Source organism: Neofelis nebulosa, chromosome 1, assembly GCF_028018385.1.
Source record: "Neofelis nebulosa isolate mNeoNeb1 chromosome 1, mNeoNeb1.pri, whole genome shotgun sequence".
Lineage (NCBI taxonomy): Eukaryota > Metazoa > Chordata > Mammalia > Carnivora > Felidae > Neofelis > Neofelis nebulosa.
The window spans coordinates 4,710,536-4,730,480 of NC_080782.1; the positions used below are offsets into that span (position 1 = coordinate 4,710,536).

The following is a 19,945-nucleotide window of genomic DNA, read 5'->3' on the forward strand; positions in this document are numbered from 1 at the left end:
GTTTTTTTTTTATTTATTTTTGGGACAGAGAGAGACAGAGCATGAACAGGGGAGGGGCAGAGAGAGGGAGACACAGAATCGGAAGCAGGCTCCAGGCTCCGAGCCATCAGCCCAGAGCCTGATGCGGGGCTCGAACTCACGGACCGCGAGATCGTGACCTGGCTGAAGTCGGACGCTTAACCGACTACGCCACCCAGGCGCCCCAGTATTGGTTTGTTTAAATCAGCTATAACAATATACAGTCGAGAAATTCCTTAATCTTTCATTTATTTTATCTACTTAATTCTTACTTAACTCAATTGTGTAAGCTCTTTTAAATTGTTCAATTCTGGAACATTATAAAGAAAACCAAATTGACAGAACACAGCTTAATTTACTCAAATCTCTCTTCATTTGAGACTGTGTCCTAAGTCACAATGGGCATAATTAGTTTTAGAATCATTAATACACACTCTGCTTCAGGGCGCCTGGGTGGCTAAGCTGGTTAAGCATCTGACTTCAGCTTAGGTCATGATCTCACGGTTTGTGAGTTCGAGCCCCACGTCGGGCTCGGTGCTGACTGCTCAGAGCCTAGAACTTGCTTTGGATTCTGTGTCTCCCTCTCTCTCTGCCCTCTCGTGCTCTCTCTCTCTCACTCTCAAAAATAAATACACATAAAAATGCACACTCTTTTTCATACGCATGCAAACATTTTCATTTCTTCGTTCTAAGTTTTCAAGTTTTGTTGGACTGGCACCTTCCATGCATGCATCACATGAGCAAAGTCCACTTTTTTAAACAAAAACATTTCAAAACTATTTATACCTAAATACGGATTTGGATTTTGTGTATGCTTTTTGCTACATATCATTAGCAAGCATGAGTTCATACCCCATGACTGTGTAGGATGCGGATTCAACATTTATTTGATTTGTGTGCTAAGGACCATATTAATTTTTAGTTGAGAGCCATTTGTTGTTTTACTTAACTCTTCTAATAAATATTATATCTCGTCAAAATAAAATCTGATTTCTCTACCGGCATCTATTTGGTATTCCCTTCAGGTGTTTGAGAATGATTGAAAGGTCAAATTTGATAAGATATTCCACCTTTGGGAAGATAAAGAAAATAGCATATATAATTACTGCATTCATTGCTACAAATATGTCACTATGGATATAATTGAGTCATGACTCCCAGTAACAAATGGATTTTCAGCTAAAATTCTGGTTTGTAAGCTCTCCTCTTGACTAATATAGTCTTAGTGCCTTTACCATAGTCCCTCAACTATCTTTTAAATCAATGCCTAAAACTCAAAGTATTTATCTTGTCTCTTACCTAAGTCAAAACCTATACATTTTACAACAGATATAAAACCAATGACATAACCACTCCTTTTGAAGTCCCTGTTTTCTTTTGTATGATAGTTAACATCACATACCAAAAACGTTAGTTGTTCGACAGGACATTTGTCCTTGGTACAATCTAGTTTAAGTGAGTAGTGTTTACTTTTTTAAACATTTATGTATGATTTTTTTCTCTCACTGTTTTATCCATTAAAATATGGATCTCACTTGAATTTTCCATCCTTGATCATGTTCATATGCATTCATTTTTTTTCTATATTCCACATTCAACCATTCTATCATCTAATTTTGAAATCATATGTACAAAACTAAGAAATGTCTATCATTTTCTATAAATATTGTACTAGTGGCATCACACAGAGAAAACATTATCATTTTTGCTAAATATTGGACAGAATATTCTTTAAGAAACACCACCTCCATGTATTTCAATGTTCACGTGTCTTTCTTGAAGATTCTTGGTTGTTTGCTGTACAGATTTCTTTTCATGGTAGTAATTACACTTGTGTGATTTTTATGTGCAAGGGATGTTTTGTGTTCTTCTTTAAAAATTTTTTAATGTTTATTTTTGAGAGAGAGACAGAGCATAAGTGGGGGAGGGGCAGAGAGCAAGGGAGACACAGAATCCGGAGCAGGCCCCAGGCTGTTAGCACCGAGCCTGACGCGGGGCTCAAACTCACGGACCGCAAGATCAGGACCTGAGCTGCAGTGAGTCACTTAACCAACTGAGCCACCCAGGAGCCCTGGGATGTTTTGTGTTCTTATAATTAAGAACTCGGATGTTTCCAGCCACAAATAACATGGTGGCGAAAGCTAAGTCATAAAAAGTAGAAAGTTACAAAATACTTTGCCTTTCTTTTTTTTTTTTTTTTTTTACTTTTTATTAAATTCAATTTTGTTAACATACAGTATAATATTAATTTCTGGTGTACAATTTAGTGATTCAACACTGTTTTTTAACATAGTACTGAAGTCCTAGCCACAGAAATCAGACAACAAAAAGAAATAAAAGGCCTCCAAAATGGCAAGGAAGCAGTAAAAATTTCCCTATTAACAGACAACATGATATTCTATATAGAAAACCCGAAAGACTCCACTAAAAAATTGCTAGAACTGATATACAAATTCAGTAAAGTTGCAGGATACAAAATCAATGTACAAAAATCGGTTGCATTTCTATACACCAATAGTGAAGAAGCAGAAAGAGAAATCAAGGAACTGATACCATTTACAATTGCACCAAAAACCGTAAGATACCTAGGAATAAATGCAGTCAAAGAAGCAAAAGATCTGTACTCTGAAAACTATAGAACACTTATGAGAGAAACTGAAGACACACAAAAAATGGAAAAACTTTCTATGCTCATGGATTGGAAGATCCTATATTGTTAAAACCTTGACACTACCCAAAATAAACTACACATTCAACGCAGTCTCTATCAAAATACCACCAACATTTTTCACAGAGCTAGAACAAACGATCCTAAAATGTGTATGGAACCAAAAACGACCCCCGATAGACAAAGAAGTCTTGAAAAAGAAAACCAAAGCTGAAGGCATGACAATTCCAGACCTAAGCTATATTACAAAGCTATAGTCATCAAGACAGTATGGTACTGGCACAAAAACAGACACATAGATCAATCAAACAGAATAGAAACCCCAGAAATGGACCCAGAACTATATGGTCAACTCATCTTCCACAAAGCATGAATGAATACCCAATGGGAAGAAGACAATCTCTTCAACAAATGATATTGGGAAAACTGGACAGCGACATGCGAAAGAGTTGGGCCACGTTATTTATTCCTTTACTTACTTGTTTGTTTGTTTGTTTGTTTGTTTGACAGCACTAGGGATTATCAAGCTGTGCCTTAGTGTAGGCGTTGGGGCTTGCCCATGGTGCTCTCGATGTATAAACCCCGGACGTTCACCAATTCACAGCTAACTGGATGTCGTTCACAAGCCCATCATCTGTCATTTTCACATGGCTAATGGCCAAGGCCAGACACAGCACCCTCTTCATCTGGGATTTGATCGTGGACTTCACTTCATCTCCTTTGGCCATGATGTTCTCATGGGAGGTCAGCAAAGAGGGGAATTTGCCAGCCTTATTCAGTCCTGGACCAGGATTCGTGGGATCTGCTTGAGCACAGATTCTGAAGCCAAAACGGCATCATACTTCTAATCCAGCTTCTTGACTAAGTTTTTATTTCTGCTGAGTTTCATTGGTGCCCCGATGTCCATGTGGGGAATATCCACAGCCTTGGCTTCATTGCAGTGCTGCTGGTCCCCCAAAACACAGACAGAGAACATAGGGCAGGGAGTGGACTTAAGCCTGATGATGCCTGAGAAGCGTTTGTTCTTCTGAGGGTCAGAGTTCTTCAAGCTGACCTACAGCTCCACCATCTCCAAAAACTTCCTGCACTTGTGCTGGTTGGCGTGAGGGACTCACCACGTCACCTGGTACAGGGTGCCCTGGAGGGACTCTTCTGCTCACAGTGACTGGCTCCACAATAACCGGGAAAGACTGGACCACTTTCTGACACCACACACAAAAATAAAATACTTTGCCTTTAAACCTAAACTATAAAAGTTGGTCTCTGTACTTTCTTTTTCCGCTAGAAATAATTTAATTTTGATGTAAAATACTAAGTGTTCTGTCAGACCTACCGAAGGGAAAATCTGATTCGTCAATTTGAATCAGACTGTTTGCTAGAAACATTCACACACTATCAAGACGATGTGTGGAGGTCTCCACATTCTTGCCCAATTTACCAATGTCGTGAATGTCACCTCATCACGGCAGCAGGCGGGGCTCTGTCTGCGTCTTCTGGTTGCAGATTTGATAAGAATTACTCTTTTCCATTTCCATTGTTTGATCCAAAACAAACTTCAATCTTCCCTTACTAACAAATAAAAGAGATTTTTATCTGACCTCTTTTTCTATTTGGTGAGAATAACTTTATGCTCATTTTCATTATTGTTTCATTAATTAAATCTAATTATAAAATTTATAATATCCTGTTTGTAAGTTTCATGTGAGTCACACTTGACAAAAGTCTGCTTAATTTCCTTGTTTCCAGATTACATTTTCAATCTTAGCAGGCACCCTCTGAAAAACTTACTTCTTTTTTTAGCTTTTCATTTCTGAGCCCTGTTTCCATATTCTGTTTCCACAAATACACAAAAATTAATTTACATTTTATTCTCCATGATCTAAAGTAACTTTTTACCTTATAATATGTATTTCAGATTAAAATATACAATAAAATGTTACTTGAATGTATACATTTGAATAAACTGCCACCAAAATATAAATTAAATCATGAAATATGGAAGTCTGTAAATGTTTTGAAATAATGTTAAGAATTTATAATTTGGGGGCACCTGGGTGGATCAGTCTGTTAAGCGTCTGACTTCGGCTCAGGTCATGATCTTGCAGTTCGTGGATTCCAGCCCCACATCGGGCTCTGTGCTGACAGCTCAGAGCCTGGAGCCTGTTTCAGATTCTATGTTTCTCTCTCTCTCTGCCCTCCCCTATTCGCAAAAACAAATAAACATTAAAAATTTTTTTCTTAAAGAATTTATAATTAAAAAACATGTTTTTAGTGTTTGTTTATTTTTGAGAGAGAGAGAGGGAGAGAGAGAGGGGCAGAGAGAGGGGGAGACACAGAATCTGAAACAGGCTCCAGGCTCTGAGCTGTCAGCACAGAGCCCAACGCAGTGCTCGAACTCACACACCATGAGACCATGACGAGAGTCGACGTCAGACGCTTAACTGACAGAGCCACCCAGGCGCCCCAAGAATTTATAATTTTAAAATACTTGTATTTTCCCAAAGAGTTCTTTTCCTAAAATACTTAAACTAATTTTTGAAAATATTTTTTACTTTTATTTATTTACTTTGAGAGAGAGAGAGAGAGAGAGAGAGAGAGGGAGACAGAGAATCCCAAGCAGGCTCCACACTGTTAGCACAGAGCCGGACACAGGGCTCTATCCCACGATCCTGGGATCATGGCCTGAGCCAAAACCAAGAGTTAGACACGTAACCGACTGAGCCACCCAGGTGCCCCTAAATTAATTTTTTAAATTAAAGGTCAAACACACATTATAATTAATAAAGTCAAGAATTTTATATCCAAGTTATACAAATAAAGCTGTAATTATATAAATTTCTAAACTATAATTTAATCCTATTAAATGTTTTATACATATAAAGCTATCAGAATTCTTGCATTGAAATCCTTCCATAAGCCAATGAGTAGATTTGCCATCATGCTTCCCATCATGGCTCACTACACCTGCACTCCGCCAAGCCCCTCTAGCAGCTCCCTCACTACAAAGCCTGGGGCAACTCACACCCCCTTCCTGGCACTCAGAGCCTTTTCTCTGCTCTTAAAACACAGATCCAATGTGAGAAAGTTTATGTGGGGGCCTGATGGTGTCAGTCACCAGATAAGAGGTCTGGGATTAAGGGTCACGCTGCACAGAGGGACAGGTGCTGAATGGGAAAGATGCCGTGTGTCCCTAAATAAATGTGTGGTTTGCTGTGGTTATTCTATGCACAGCCCAGCACGGGGCCCTCTTGCCCTGATCCAGGGGCAGCACTGCCTGGGTGTACCCTCTACAGAGCCACACGCACAGGTGACGAGGGGCCACACAGAGTGACGCTTAGGGAGGGATCTTTGTAAGAGCCAAAGCCGTGATGTCCACAGCCCAGATGTCCATTAACAGCACGATAGCTGAATAATTTGTTGTGCAGTCACACAACAGAATACCAAACAGCCACGAAAGCTAAAGAACCACACACAACAATGCAAGTGACCATCGCCCACGTGCAGGGAACAGAAGAAGCCAGACGCAGAGGGAAACATACTGATTCCATTTACCGAGAACGGCCTGTGGGCTCAGGGTGCTGCCTGCCAGGTGTACCCGCAAAGAGGAGCTGACAAAAGTCAGCATGTTGATAGTCTTTTTTTGAAAATTTTTATTTTATTTTTGACAGAGAGAGAGAAAGAGAGAGAGACAGAGCATGAGGGGGACCCAACTGAACCACCCAGGCGTCGCGCATGTTGATGGTCTTTAAGGGGAGGGGAAGGGCAGTGATCTGGAGGAGGAGAGGGGCTTCCGGAGGGCTGCAAACATTCTTGCTATGATCTGCATGTTTGCGTCCCTCCAAAACCCGTATGTTGAAAATGAGCAAGGTGATGTAATTAGGGGGTGGGGCTTTGGGGAGGTGATGAGGTTCCTAAGGTGGAGCCCTGACCAATGAGATTAGTGTGCTCACAAAAGAGGCCCAGAGAGCCTCCCCACTTCTTCCAGGTGAGGACAGAGCGATTAAGTCTGCGATCTGGAACGCCTGGTACCACACTCGTACCGGGAAATCAGACTTCCACCCTCCAGAACATGGAAAAATACATTTCTGTTGCTTATAAGCCACCTGGCGGGTACTTTTTTATAGCAGCCTGAGTGGACCAACACAGTCTTCTCTCTGAATTAGGTGGCTGGTGACAAGGTGACATGGGGATGTGTCATCTCCTAAATGCCACATTTATGGCTGTGCACTTCTCTGTGTGTGCATTCTACTTCAGGAGAAAAAAAGATTTTTTTTTTAAGTGAATGAAGGGTTAAAAAAAGGAGAGACACTCTAGACAATTTATTTATTCATTCAGCAAATATTTGTCGACACTGTATGCCAGGCTCCTTGTAAAACGTTCAGAAGCAAATTCAACATCTGAGGCTCTGCTCTGTGCTATAAGCAGATATCCCTGAACAGTCCCTCACTCCTCTCAGCTGTGTCCAGAAATACTGCAAAGGACAGGACACACAAGTCTGCACCTTGCAGCCTGGAGCCTGCCAGAATCAGGGCTCTTTCTAATCGTACCCTGAACAGAAGATACAGGCGTGTGTCACAGTCAAACTGTCAGCATCCTTCCTTAAATAACCTGCGGCCCCATGCCCTCCATTCCCCACAGGGGCAGGGGACGGGAGGAAGGCACAGCCACCCTTCCAAACTGGCCTGGTACAGAACCTTCCAGAACAAGGAACACCAGGTTTCTCAAATCTCCCTTGTTCTTAAAAAAATCTGTCAGTTTTGGGGTGCCTGGGTGGCCCAGTCAGTTAAGCGTCCAACTTCGGCTCAGGTCACGATCTCACAATTTGTGAGTTTGAGCCCCATGTCGGACTCTGTGCTGACATCTCGGAGCCTGGAGCCTGCTTCAGATTCTGTGTGTGTGTGTGTGTGTGTGTGTGTGTGTGTCTGCCCCTCCCCAACACGTGCTATCTCTCTCTCTCTCTCTCTCTCTCTCAAAAATAAACATTATTTTTTTTTAAATCTGTCAATTTTAGGCAGGGTTTCTACCAACTTAATTTTGAATTTATTATTTCAGCAGGTGATCATGGTGAAAAAATTTTAAATACAACATAAGAAATCATTTCTCCTATTTCCAGTGGGACAAAATGCCACACATCAATTACTCTTCTTAAATCAATACGATGGACAGCATATTTTCTAATGGACCAAGCTTCTTGATAATTCCAAATGGACACCAAAAGTCAGGCTCCAATGAATGTGTATGTCATAATCCCCATAATCCTATTACATTCAGGAAATACAAAAAGAGGGTAGAGTGAGGGTAGCTGAAATTCATAGACCACAGCCAGTGGAGGTGATCAGCTCGGCCTCTGCCAGAGCAGCAGACAACATGAATTCAAACCCTCTAAAACACCACGAAGGGGTAACTTCCATGAACTAGCTCCATTGTACATGGCCACCTAGGGACACTAGCAGGGAAACATTATGCGTGCTACTTGTGCTCAGAAAAGTCCAAACAAGCAAACTTCATATACGTGAACCACACTTGAATCTTCGTAGCTTATCTGCTATTATTGTTTTCCTGTAATTCTCAATGTCTTTCTCCCTCAGAGAGGGAGACAGCTAATTGAATACCTGTGAACACCCCCATGGACGTCATAAAAAGATTGTGCAGTCTAGGGGATGAAGTACATTTTATTACAAAGATACAGGCTCAAATACCTATAAAAGCCTATTATCTGAAGAATGCTTTCTCTGTTTAAAACTCTGCACCTATAAAGGGTTATCTTACAACAGAACATTATTACGTTAAGGCATGCCACCATCAATAAAGTAATGTTTAGGCACAATTCAAAGATTTAAAAGTCAAGAGAATTAGGAAGAAAGTTCTAATTTCAGCATAATGCTTTCCTGTATGTATAGAAAGCCTCTTTTAATGGAATTATTACTCACGTAATCTTGGATTTCTTTTACACTGTTTCACTAAGATTATCCCAATTAGAAGTACTGTCCTTGTTCTTTTGTAGAAGTTAAAACCACTCCTTAGAGGACCTCAAGGTAAATAAGATTAATTAAGACTAATCTCCACAATCCCCACTGAAGTATAACTGAAGTGGGCCTTCTGCTACATTGTATGTAGGAATGTGTATCCACGACAGGAGCCCCACATGAAGATAAGGACCTGAGCAAGGTGAATGTGTCATAATGTGTTCCTGGGTGCTTTCCAGCCACTGGGTTAGTGCTCCTAGGTCACACGATTGCAGTTCATCAGCAAGCATGATTTACCTCCAGGGGCAAATTCACAGCAACAGGTGGTGAGGGTGCATACACCCTTGCACAGAGGTCTTGTCTCTCAGAAGCCCGCGCATCACCTCCCAAAGCCACATGTTAGACCAGCTCTGCTCACTGGGGTCCAGACTGTGGTCAGGAGGACGGGACAGAAGGGAGAGGGGTAGCGGTGGGAAGGTGGGCAGGAGGGGAGAAGAAGCAGAAAAGGGAGCAGAAGGAGTGAGGAGTGGGGAGGAGAGAGGGGAAGCCCTCATTTCACCCCTGCCCATTTGCAGTAGAGTTCCAAAAGCCCAATCCCAGAAAACAGACTGCTTCATGGGCAGCCAGCCTGTCTCTGTGGCTCATATACAGCAATTAAAAAAAAACAAAAAACTTTTTATACATTATCAACCTGGCTATCCTTATTACAAATTCTAACCATCTATTTATGTACACAATTACATTATCTGGAAGGAAATTTTTATTTTCCTATTTTCCAATCTTTGTAATTTGAAAATTCTCAAGATGATGACTGCTTCTAGTATCATTGCTATTGAAATTCAGATGCAATCGTGTATCTGGTCTGTGTATAAAATCTCTCATGCGGCGACATGACCTTGAATAAGAACAGCACTCACTGATGTTAACTAATGACTCCCCGGTGAGCGGCACGTGCATGTGGCCAGTCCCATTCTCACAGACCAGTCGCTGGTACCATCCCCACGAGCCCAGTGACATTCTCAGTGTTCCAGAGCCAACAGCTGTTCCACCAGCACTGGAGGTCACAAAGCAAAAGGTGGTCCCCAGAGGGCCAGGGAGGAATCACGAGCACTCACCCCATATGAGGTGGTCACCTGGTACTTTATAAGTTGAGAAAGCTCCACCCAAGTTACCATCCCTGTCACTCAAAAGAGGCTCCAAGTCATGCCATTGGCAGGATTTGATGTCACAGTTTATTGGAAAATCGACAACCAAGGAAGTGATAGAGCACATGTGATCCTTTGAGCTCAGTACCCGCAGAGGGTGTGCCCTTCCCATGCAGTAGGCAGGGACACCCCCCCACCCACCCACCCAGGAAGCTCCATGTGGCCCTCACCAGGGGACATCTATGCCACTCTAGTGTGGGAAGCAACCTGGTCGGGGAAAGGTGGGCCTCTGGAGCTCTCAGGACATGGTAGCTTGTTCATCTTGCCAGACCCGTGAGAGCACCTCTCTGCCAGCTTCCAAAAAGCATGAGGAAATGAGACTCCAAGTCACCCAGATCTGATGCCAGAGGACAGTAAACAGACACATCGACAGAGGTGTCCTTCAACTAAGCCTTCTTCTAACCAGAGCTTCTCTCCGCATCTCAAGACGTAATACCTCCTTATGTTCTGTTTTGAAAAATAAAGAACCCCCAGAAGCACCGACGTGGTAGCCAGGAGCCAAAGCTGCCTTTGGAAACACTTTGAAATGACCCTTTTGGGGGGGATCCTTCCCCAAGAAAACAGTCAAAAACACAGACACACATTTATGTACAAAGATGATCACAATGGGATTGCTTCTGAAAGGGAAAATTAGACAAAGTTTGAATGCATGACCCTGGGTTGGAAGCATCGCAATTTATCCTCAAGATGAATCCCACGCAGCCGTGGTATTTCCAAATGGTGCTGAAGGACACAGTGCGCTCACGACACATTGTTAAGGAGGAGAGAGGGTGAAAAATAAACTTACATGAAATGATTCCGTGTCTACTTTGCAAAGGTATAATATGATGTTTGGAAGAAAATTAAGTATTTCAAGTGTAATAATGATTTTTCTCTGTTGGGAGAAGAGTTGGTGTTTATAGTCTTTTTGTACCCTTCCGTGTTTTCCAAATTTTCAGTAACGAGCATTTATAATTTTGTCTCTGAGGAAATGTGATTTCTAAGAGGCCCTGTGGATTAATGAAATGCTCTGTGTGGAAGGAGAAAGCAGCTACCTTGGATCCAGTCTCTGTGGCCCTGGGTTCAAATCCCGGCCCCACCCTCACCATGAGTGTCCTGACCACCGGCTTGCCCCGTGCGCTGCCGACTGCAAAGCAAGGACAAAAGTCATTCCATGTCACAGAGTTCTGAGGAGGGCACACGATAATGTCCACAAAAGTATTAGGGAGAGGGTGGTCACTCAGCTATTCTCTGAATGGGACTGAATTATTCTAACAAAGATGAGTAAGTCATGTTTTCAGCAAGAGCTTGACAATGGAATCAAAGCAATAATCCTAGACATGTCTCACTGGACTTGACCAGGACCATTTAGGTTTCCTGAAGGTGTGAAGAGGAGTAGGAGAGCCAAGTTCTGGGGCTTGGGCCCTTCATGGAAAGGAGAGAGAAGGGGGGAGATGAGAGGGACAAACCCAAACTCAGTTTGCCCCAAGCCAGACCCACACTGGGCTCTGAGCTTTTCAGGGGCGTCAAGGGTGTCCTGTGGCTGGTGAGTGGTGTTTCTCCTGCCCCCAGGCTCCCCTCTCTGAGTGGCTTAATCAACAGAAATCTATTTTCTAACAGTTCTGGAAACCAGGCGTCTGAAACCAAGGCGCTGACAAGGTGGGTTCCTTTTGGAGGGTCTGAGGGGGACTCTGCTCCATGCGGTCCTGTAGCTTCCGGTGTCACTGGGAGCCCTTGGGGCCCCTTGGCTTCCAGACGTGTCCCTCCAGTTTCTGCCTCTGTCTTCACATGGCTTCCCCCTCCCTGTCTATGTCTCTTGCTCTTTACTCTCAGGACACCTCCATTGGATTCAGGGTCCACTCTAATCCAGGGTGATTTCATCTTGAGATCTTAGCTACATCTGCAAAGACTTTTATTCCACATAAGATCACATTCTGGGGTTCTAGTTGGCCATGCATTTTTGGGGGGGGTGGAGGGGGATGAAGGGACACCATTCAACCCACTACACCTGAGAAGCATCAATGCTTCAAGGGGAAGCAGAGAAGCATCACGCACGCCAGCTGCCCAGCCCTGACCTCAGCCCCATCCTAGACAGCTTCCCTCTTCTCCCGGGCTCAGTGGTTCCGTGAGAACATTCCGCCAATCCCTTCCCTTTTGGATCCAGCCTTCTGGAAGCCTCTTATATATAGTTTGTTCACCCAGGGCATTCTCTGGGCCCTAAATTCGCCCCAGACTCTGCGAATCAGGGACAAGGAAGAGAGTGGAAGCCAGTCAGGTAAGAAGAGAAAGAATGGAGACAGGAAATACCTGGTCTCCCACACAACACTGTGTGTTCTCCCTTCGTCTCTCCTTCCTCTGCCACACAGGCTGAATACGTTTGCCTCCAGCTTATGCTTGAATCGTCAAGCTGCATTTAGTGGGAATACAATGCCACAGTCGATTTCACACCAAGTGAAAATTCACCATAACTCTATCTACTGTGCTGCCGAGCTGGGAATTACACAGCCTCCCTAATTAAAGAAATGAACCCCATAAAAGCCTTATTTATAACTTTTCTAGAGTCCTCTGGCATTGATCCCAAGCCCAACGTTAGAATCCAATTCTTCAATGTCAAAATATTAGAGTAATAATGAAGTTTGGAAACCTCAGTTGACCCAAAGGTATATTCCCTCAGAGTCATAAGAGTCATTATTTTTCTTGGACACACTTCTGCAAGGTGGGGGATGGTTCCAAGGTGTCAAAATGAGCGATTTTCATGCTGGAGCCTCAAGAACATCCCTTGGCTTCAGGAGCTAACATCACCCAAACAGATCGATAGGGCTCAGCGCCAGTGCCCTGAATCCTCACTGTTTCTGAAGAAGCAAATCCAATCTCCAACAATAACTCTGACATGTGAGCCTCAGAACTAAATCACAGGAAACTTTCCAGGCAGCCCGTCCAGCTGCCACTTCATGGAGGGAAGTCCATCCTCCATGGCTGCTTCAGGCTGGCTTCTCAGCCAGCATGCATTTAAACCTTTCCATTTTCCCAAGTTTGTCTTGAGAAGGCTTTTTTTTTTTTTTTTTTTTTTTTGGATGGGATTCTTTTCTACCCTTGCTTTTCATTCATGAAGTGCAATTCAAAATGTGTGACGGTAATTAGAGATGAGAGATGATGCAGTGTGGATAACTGAACTACCCAGATAGGGAAAGATGTTTCTGGAATCTTCTTTAAAGAGGCCACTGAGTTTCTGAGATGCAAGGGACTCTGGGCCATATGTTGAAAGCGAAAGTGAAATAGCATAGTTCTTGCAGACAAAAAAGGGAGAATGTGCTTTAGAAGAAGGCAGCTCAAGCTCTTCCCTGACTGTTTCAAAGTAATTGTAGTTGAGTAAAACTTATCATTTGAGTAGCCTGCACCAGACTCTCTTAGGAAGGAAAGTGTGTTCAGGAAAAAATTTTGATAAGCTGCTTGGAAGAAACGTAAGACTTTGAGGGCCAAAGTCTTGAAGAGATTCAGCAGAAATGAAGAGGAATTTGGGGCGCAGGGTGAAAGAAAGAGAGCAGGAAAGGTGAAGGTTGGAGACAATGTGGCAGAACAGTGGGGGCTGAGTTGAAAAAGTACAGAAATCTGTGAATACAACTATGGAAAATTCAGTTTGTGTTAGTACAATAATAACTCTCATGCTCCCCAAAGTTTCTATAAAGTCATCTACATATCGAAATGCTTGGGTGAGTGATGAATTTCATGTCAAGATCAAAGCTACCCAGATGGAGGATCACATATGCTAACCGATTAAGATAATTGCTACACGCGACTAAGTCAGTAGAAGCAGGTTCCTGCTGGACCAAAGGCAGCCCTGAGGAGGTATACCTCCAGAGAACTTATCAAAATGTTGGTGAAAGCACTGTACCTGCCACAGCAGTGAAATAAGGATTTAAACAACTAGATCAGCTTTTTAGGGGCGGGGGAGACGTAAGGGTAATATGGGTAAAGTGATGATGATGCTGATGATAGTTAATATCTTTAAATGTGTATTATGTGTTAGATCCACGGCACCCTAATATGGTTATTGGATTTAATCCTTGCAATATACAAGGTTGATTTATTGCTATTGCCATTTTGTAGATGAGAACTACAATAGGCCTAGTTACCTAGCTAGGAAGAGACAGAGAGGATATTTAAACCCAGATTAGCCTTGAGTCTGGAGAATTTGCAGTATCCCATGAACAATGAGAGGTCTGTTCATGTGGGCACATGCCCTGGAATCACAGGTGAGCCCTGAGCCTCTGACATGGGGCCAGTTACCTGCAGAGAGAATGGAGCAGAAACCCCTACGACTGTTCAGGCAGTACTTAGTGTAAGCACTGTGTAGGTACACACTACTTAACTCTCTCAAGGAGGACTATTACCTTAGAGGAAACAAGGAAGAGGCAGAAAGAGAGGAAACAGGATGAAGGAGAGGGGGAGGTGGTGAGTGAGAAGCTTCTCTAGAGCTGTTTATACCTAAATAGGAGAAGCCGGACACAGAAGAAATTGGCCCCAGCAGATCCATCTGGAGCTCTGCCCTTCTCACCTCTCCTCACTCAGAGTCCCCATTCTCCTACCTCTTACTCTGATCTCCAGAGGAATCTCTTATAATTTTCAAAAATCTAGTGCACCGCCAAGATGCCAACCACAGCCAGGGTTGCCAGACTAACCACAAGGTGCCCAGTTAAGCTTGGATTTCAGATAAATAAGGCATCTTTTTGGTGTAACTGTGTCCTATGCAATATTTGGGAAATTCACATTTAACTGCACATCCTACATTTTTATCTGCCAAATCTGCCAAACCTATACTTGACCAAGGCCAAACTCTTTTTTTTTTATTTTTTATTTTTAATATATGAAATTTACTGTCAAATTGGTTTCCATACAACACCCAGTGCTCATCCCAAAAGGTGCCCTCCTCAATACCCATCACCCACCCTGCCCTCCCTCCCACCCCCCATCCACCCTCAGTTTGTTCTCAGTTTTTAACAGTCTCTTATGCTTTGGCTCTCTCCCACTCTAACCTCTTTTTTTTTTTTTTCCTTCCCCTCCCCCATGGGTTCCTGTTAAGTTTCTCAGGATCCACATAAGAGTGAAACCATATGGTATCTGTCTTTCTCTGTATGGCTTATTTCACTTAGCATCACACTCTCCAGTTCCATCCACGTTGCTACAAAAGGCCATATTTCATTTTTTCTCATTGCCACGTAGTATTCCATTGTGTATATAAACCACAATTTCTTTATCCATTCATCAATTGATGGACATTTAGGCTCTTTCCATAATTTGGCTATTGTTGAGAGTGCTGCTATAAACATTGGGGTACAAGTGCCCCTATGCATCAGTACTCCTGTATCCCTTGGATAAATTCCTAGCAGTGCTATTGTTGGGTCAGAGGGTAGGTCTATTTTTAATTTTCTGAGGAACCTCCACACTGCTTTCCAGAGCGGCTGCACCAATTTGCATTCCCACCAACAGTGCAAGAGGGTTCCTGTTTTTCCACATCCTCTCCAGCCTCTATAGTCTCCTGATTTCTTCATTTTGGCCACTCTGACTGGCGTGAGGTGGTATCTGAGTGTGGTTTTGATTTGTATTTCCCTGATGAGGAGCGACGTTGAGCATCTTTTCATGTGCCTGTTGAAGGCCAAACTCTTTCTATTTATTGTTCTACATCTCTCCACTATTCACTAATCCAGGGGGGAGGACAGCAGAGCTAATTCACTGTGGTTTCCCTCAAACTCAGATTCTCTAACAACGAAAGGCAGGATAGATAGGATGAGGCCTGATTCTTGTGTGGTTGGAGCTGTCTCAAGACACCTGTGAGTAGTTGTTTTTCAAGGTTGCCGCAGGTGCATGAGGGCAGTGGGGGTGATCTCAGGTAATCAGCTTTCATTCATTCATTCTTTCTTTTATTCATACATTCGGCTATAGCTGTTAGGCACTCCCTCTAGGCCAGAAAGCATGCTAGGTTTGGGGGCTCCCCTGAAAATAACAACAAACAAGTTCCCTGCCTTCATGGAGGCAACATACTGCTATCGGCTGGCTCATGTCCCCTAAAAGTTTGTATGTTGACATCCTAACCACCAGTACCTCAGCATGTGATCTTACCTGGAAATAGGATCTCTACGAGATCAACAACTTAAAATAAGTCCATTAGGTTTGGGCCCAAAGTCACTACGACTGGTGACCTTATAAAAGGGATTTGGACACAGAGAAGTGCCGTGTGAAGCATGTGTGTCGACAGAGGGTGGGATGATGCGTCTCCAAGCCAGGGACACCTGAGGCCACAGGGAGCCAGAAGAAATGCCTGGAACAGACGCCTCCCTCATGCCTCCAGGGGGAGCACAGCCTCGCTGATACCTTGATTTCAGACTTCTGGCCTCCGTGACCGTGAGACAATAAATTTCTGTTGTACCAAGTCACCCAGTTTGTGGTACTTTGTTACAACTGCCCTAGGACATTAATACACACATTAACCAAAAAAACCCAAAGTGTGGGTAAAATTGTGGTGGCTGGGCACTATGGTGGGGGGGGACAGTGCTGTGTGGGTCAATATCAGAGGGTCTTTCCTGGTCAGAAGACTCAGGGACCACCTCTCTGAGGAAGTCACACTTGCACTGGGAGCTGATGGGCAGAGGGGCAGTGGTGGTGTCCGTGAACCCAAGGCGAACAGACCACCTGTCCCCATCCAGGTTGGGAATGTGGGTCAGCAGGGTCTCACTTCCCATCGGGAAATCCGGGACCTGACACTGGAGGTCAGATTCACTCATCAGGAAAAATCTTCCAAAAGCAATCCGTTGGATGACAAGATCTGTGAATGCATCATTGATACAATGAAGGCTCCTCAAGATGTCATGCCAAGGGGATGGATGAAGTGCGATCCTGAACCCGTAATGCACGCGCTGTGACTGCCGCAGCCTGGGGTGAGCGGCGGAATATTGTATAAGGAGGCAGGGGAAGGAGGTGTGTGTTCACGCTCTCCTGGCCCCATCAGGGAGGGCGGATGCCCCAATTTTAGAAGCCCCCTCCCAGTTCGTCTTCTGCAAATAGCCCCAGAGTTGGAAAGGGCACTGTATCTTGCTACCACAGCACATCAGAGACATCCCGTAAGAATATCCGGCTCTTACGCTCGCTAAGCAGCCGTGTGAGTTGTTCTGTTGAGGTTCTGACTCGGTGATTTTTTCCAGGCCCTGAGCCAGGACTATTCTCAGAACCAGCGTTCAGGCTGCAAAGGAACAGAGAGGATGGGAAGCCCACACTCTGACAGCGGACGGGGCAGCCAGAGAAGGGGAAGAAGGAAGAACGGAGTCAAGTATGAAGAGCAGGGGAGCCCAGGCTACCCCCGAGGTCACAGAGGGCCAGCAGCCCAGCTGGCAGCCATGGGGAGGCTTGGCTGACCTTCCTGGGCACGTGAACAGGACCTGTGTGGTCAGAAGAAGCAACTGGAACAGCCCTGGGAGGGGGAGGCTGACGGGAGGCAAGGCCACTGTCTCCAATCAAGAAGTATGGCACCTGTGCTTGGTGGGACCCAGAAGGCAAAGCGGGTGTCTGTCAAGCCCTACAGCCCTGCTTCCAGAAGACTCGTGGACGTCCCCACTCTCCACAGCCAAAGCCCCTCATCCCTACGGTACCCGAGACCTCTGGCTCTAACACTGCACACAGTGAGTTTCTTACAGTTCGGTTCGTGCTGTACAGCCACCGAGAACCAGCTTCAGATACTTCCCTCGGCCTACGTTTGCTTTTCCATAAGCCGAGCACCACTGATGTTCACGGTGGGTGTGCTTGATGCAAAATATATCATGTATCAACCTAACTGAGAATTCTCCTGCCAGACCCAGAAGACTGTAGGATTGACTGAAAGTCTCGTCCAATGGCAGGTAAGGTAGTTGTGTGCCAACTAGTAAAGTGGCAAGGTCGAAATTTGTGGTCACAAACTTGGAAGCTCAAAACTGGGTGGTTCTAGCTCCATCATGGACCCCGCGGCCTTGACACTTTGTCCTGAGCACCTGCGGAGCCGGCCCCACCCACACCTCCTTCCTCCCTATGTGCGTGACACCTGGGCTCCGGTGAACTTCTGTAATGATGTCGTGATGTCAAGAAGAGGGACAACTTGATCTGTGGCTATTTCGTGTCCTGGCTGGCATCCACGGCAGAGTGCCTTCTACACCATGGTGGGAGCACACAGTGGTGCTCCCATGGCCTCTGCTCTGCTCCCTCTCCAGTACTCCTACATTAGCGGATGCTCCCATAGTGGGTGCTCCCATGGCCTCTGGTCCTGAGCCCACATGCCTGATACTGGCCATTCTCCATCAGCACCTGTCTCTCCTGGGGCGACGGATGTTTGTGGGGAACCTTCAGACCCTGCTCTGTGCCCAGTGTGAGGGCTTAAGAGTGGGGTCAAGGATAGGGCTTGTGACGTCATTCATCTCTGCTTAGATCTGCCTCATACAGTGGTGGTTGTGCCGCACGGATGCCCCTCTCCAACGGGAACTTCCTCTTCAGGAGGGAGGGTCAGGTGCCCACAGCACCTGTGGCCTGAGGGTCTGTGCCCCCTCCATGCAGGGGAATTGCGCAAGCACCCCCACTCGCACTGTCTGTGTGGCAGACAGCAGAGCCTTGATACTCTGAGGCTTCTGGACGTCACTCCTAATACTGAAGGCCAAGCTTTGGCATTCGAAACCCAAAACCCAATAAATAATCACGTAAAATCCATCCTTGTCCTCAAAACCTCTTGCACTGTACAGCTAGAGTTCCCCCAAGACAACTCTTGAACGCAAAGCCACGATTGTAAATCTGCGTGTCCTCCCTTCCTGAGGCCACGAGCCTTGGCCTCACTCACTGTCCAGGTCAATGGCAGAAGAATTAGAGTGAAAGGGAATCACAAGGACAAACACGTGTCAGGTATGATTTCCAAGTAGTGTCCTGCTCCTGTCACCTGCCGGGGCCTGGGCGTGAATGTTCGTGTTGAGACAGAATGAGGAACACGGGCCAGTGGGGTGTGGGTTTTATTCCACCGGGCAGGGGTGCGGGGACACCCAGAGCTCTGAGCCTGAGCCAGACTGCAGCTACGGCAGCTGGCGTCGTCCCCGTCCTCTTCCTCTTTGCTCCGCCCCCAAGATGGGCAAGGCGGAGACTCTGAAGAGAGGGCCCTGGGAAGGCTGGCTGTCATGCCTCCCTCCACCCAGAAATAGACCCCGGCTTCAGGGGACACAGCCGACAACCCCTCAGCCCACACTTGCCCTCGATTGTTCCACATCCCAGGATTTGCCATCCACTCCAGCAGCAGCAAGAAGGGGGACCCAGATCCTCACACCCCGTGCTTTAAACCCGGATTCCCAACCAGGGTGCTTCCCTGACAGACAGCTCATTACCTGCCTCTCCCTCCCACTGCCCACTGCTTTGCGTGCCGTTTCAAACACAAAGCAAAACAAAACAGAAACAAACGGACCCGCTGTGCAGTTAAAAAGAAAACGAAAATCTTATGAAGACACAGGGGACAGTTCAATGTGAAGTGATGAGCCACCCAGAGCACTTTGGCCGATCAGAACTAATAGGACCTGAACGCCCAGGAAGGGTGACGCTTGATCACATGGCATGGAGGTGGCTTAACGTCACCACCGCATGCTGGGGCTCTCAGCAGTCACCTTAGGGGCTCACCCAGCCTCTGCCACTGGGCAGCCACTGTCTTCAATTAAAAGGTGACCGCTCTGTGGAGAGGCACTTGGCAAGTCTGTTGAACTCAAGCCTGTCTCTCTTGGATTCTGTTCCCTTCTGACCGTGACCCAAATACAGGAACTCAGGGTGGAACTTGAGGAAACGCCAGGCTCGCACTTTTGACACTTACACGTGGCTCTTCCCTGGGAGCTTGAAGAAAACATCCTGTCCCCTGAGCAGACAGCCCCGTGCCCCTGACCAGAGAGCCTGCCACCTGCAACCTCGCCTCCCCCATCGTCAGCCACGTCTCTGGGAGCCCCGAAAATGACGGTGTTGGCTGTGGCGAGGTCGTGGCTGCACTATTACTGTTCCAAATTTACGACCCCCTGATTTATTCCTCCCGTTTTCAGAGAAAGAATAAAGCAATTTCAGTGTTGCTGCACATT

General features: G+C 45.3%; 1 pseudogene; it reads right to left on the reverse strand.

Moving 5' to 3' along the window:
* Window positions 1-249: 249 nt before the first annotated feature.
* The window catches only part of LOC131483401 (large ribosomal subunit protein uL1-like), a 34,006-nt pseudogene continuing 14,310 nt past the window's right edge, over window positions 250-19,945 (reverse strand).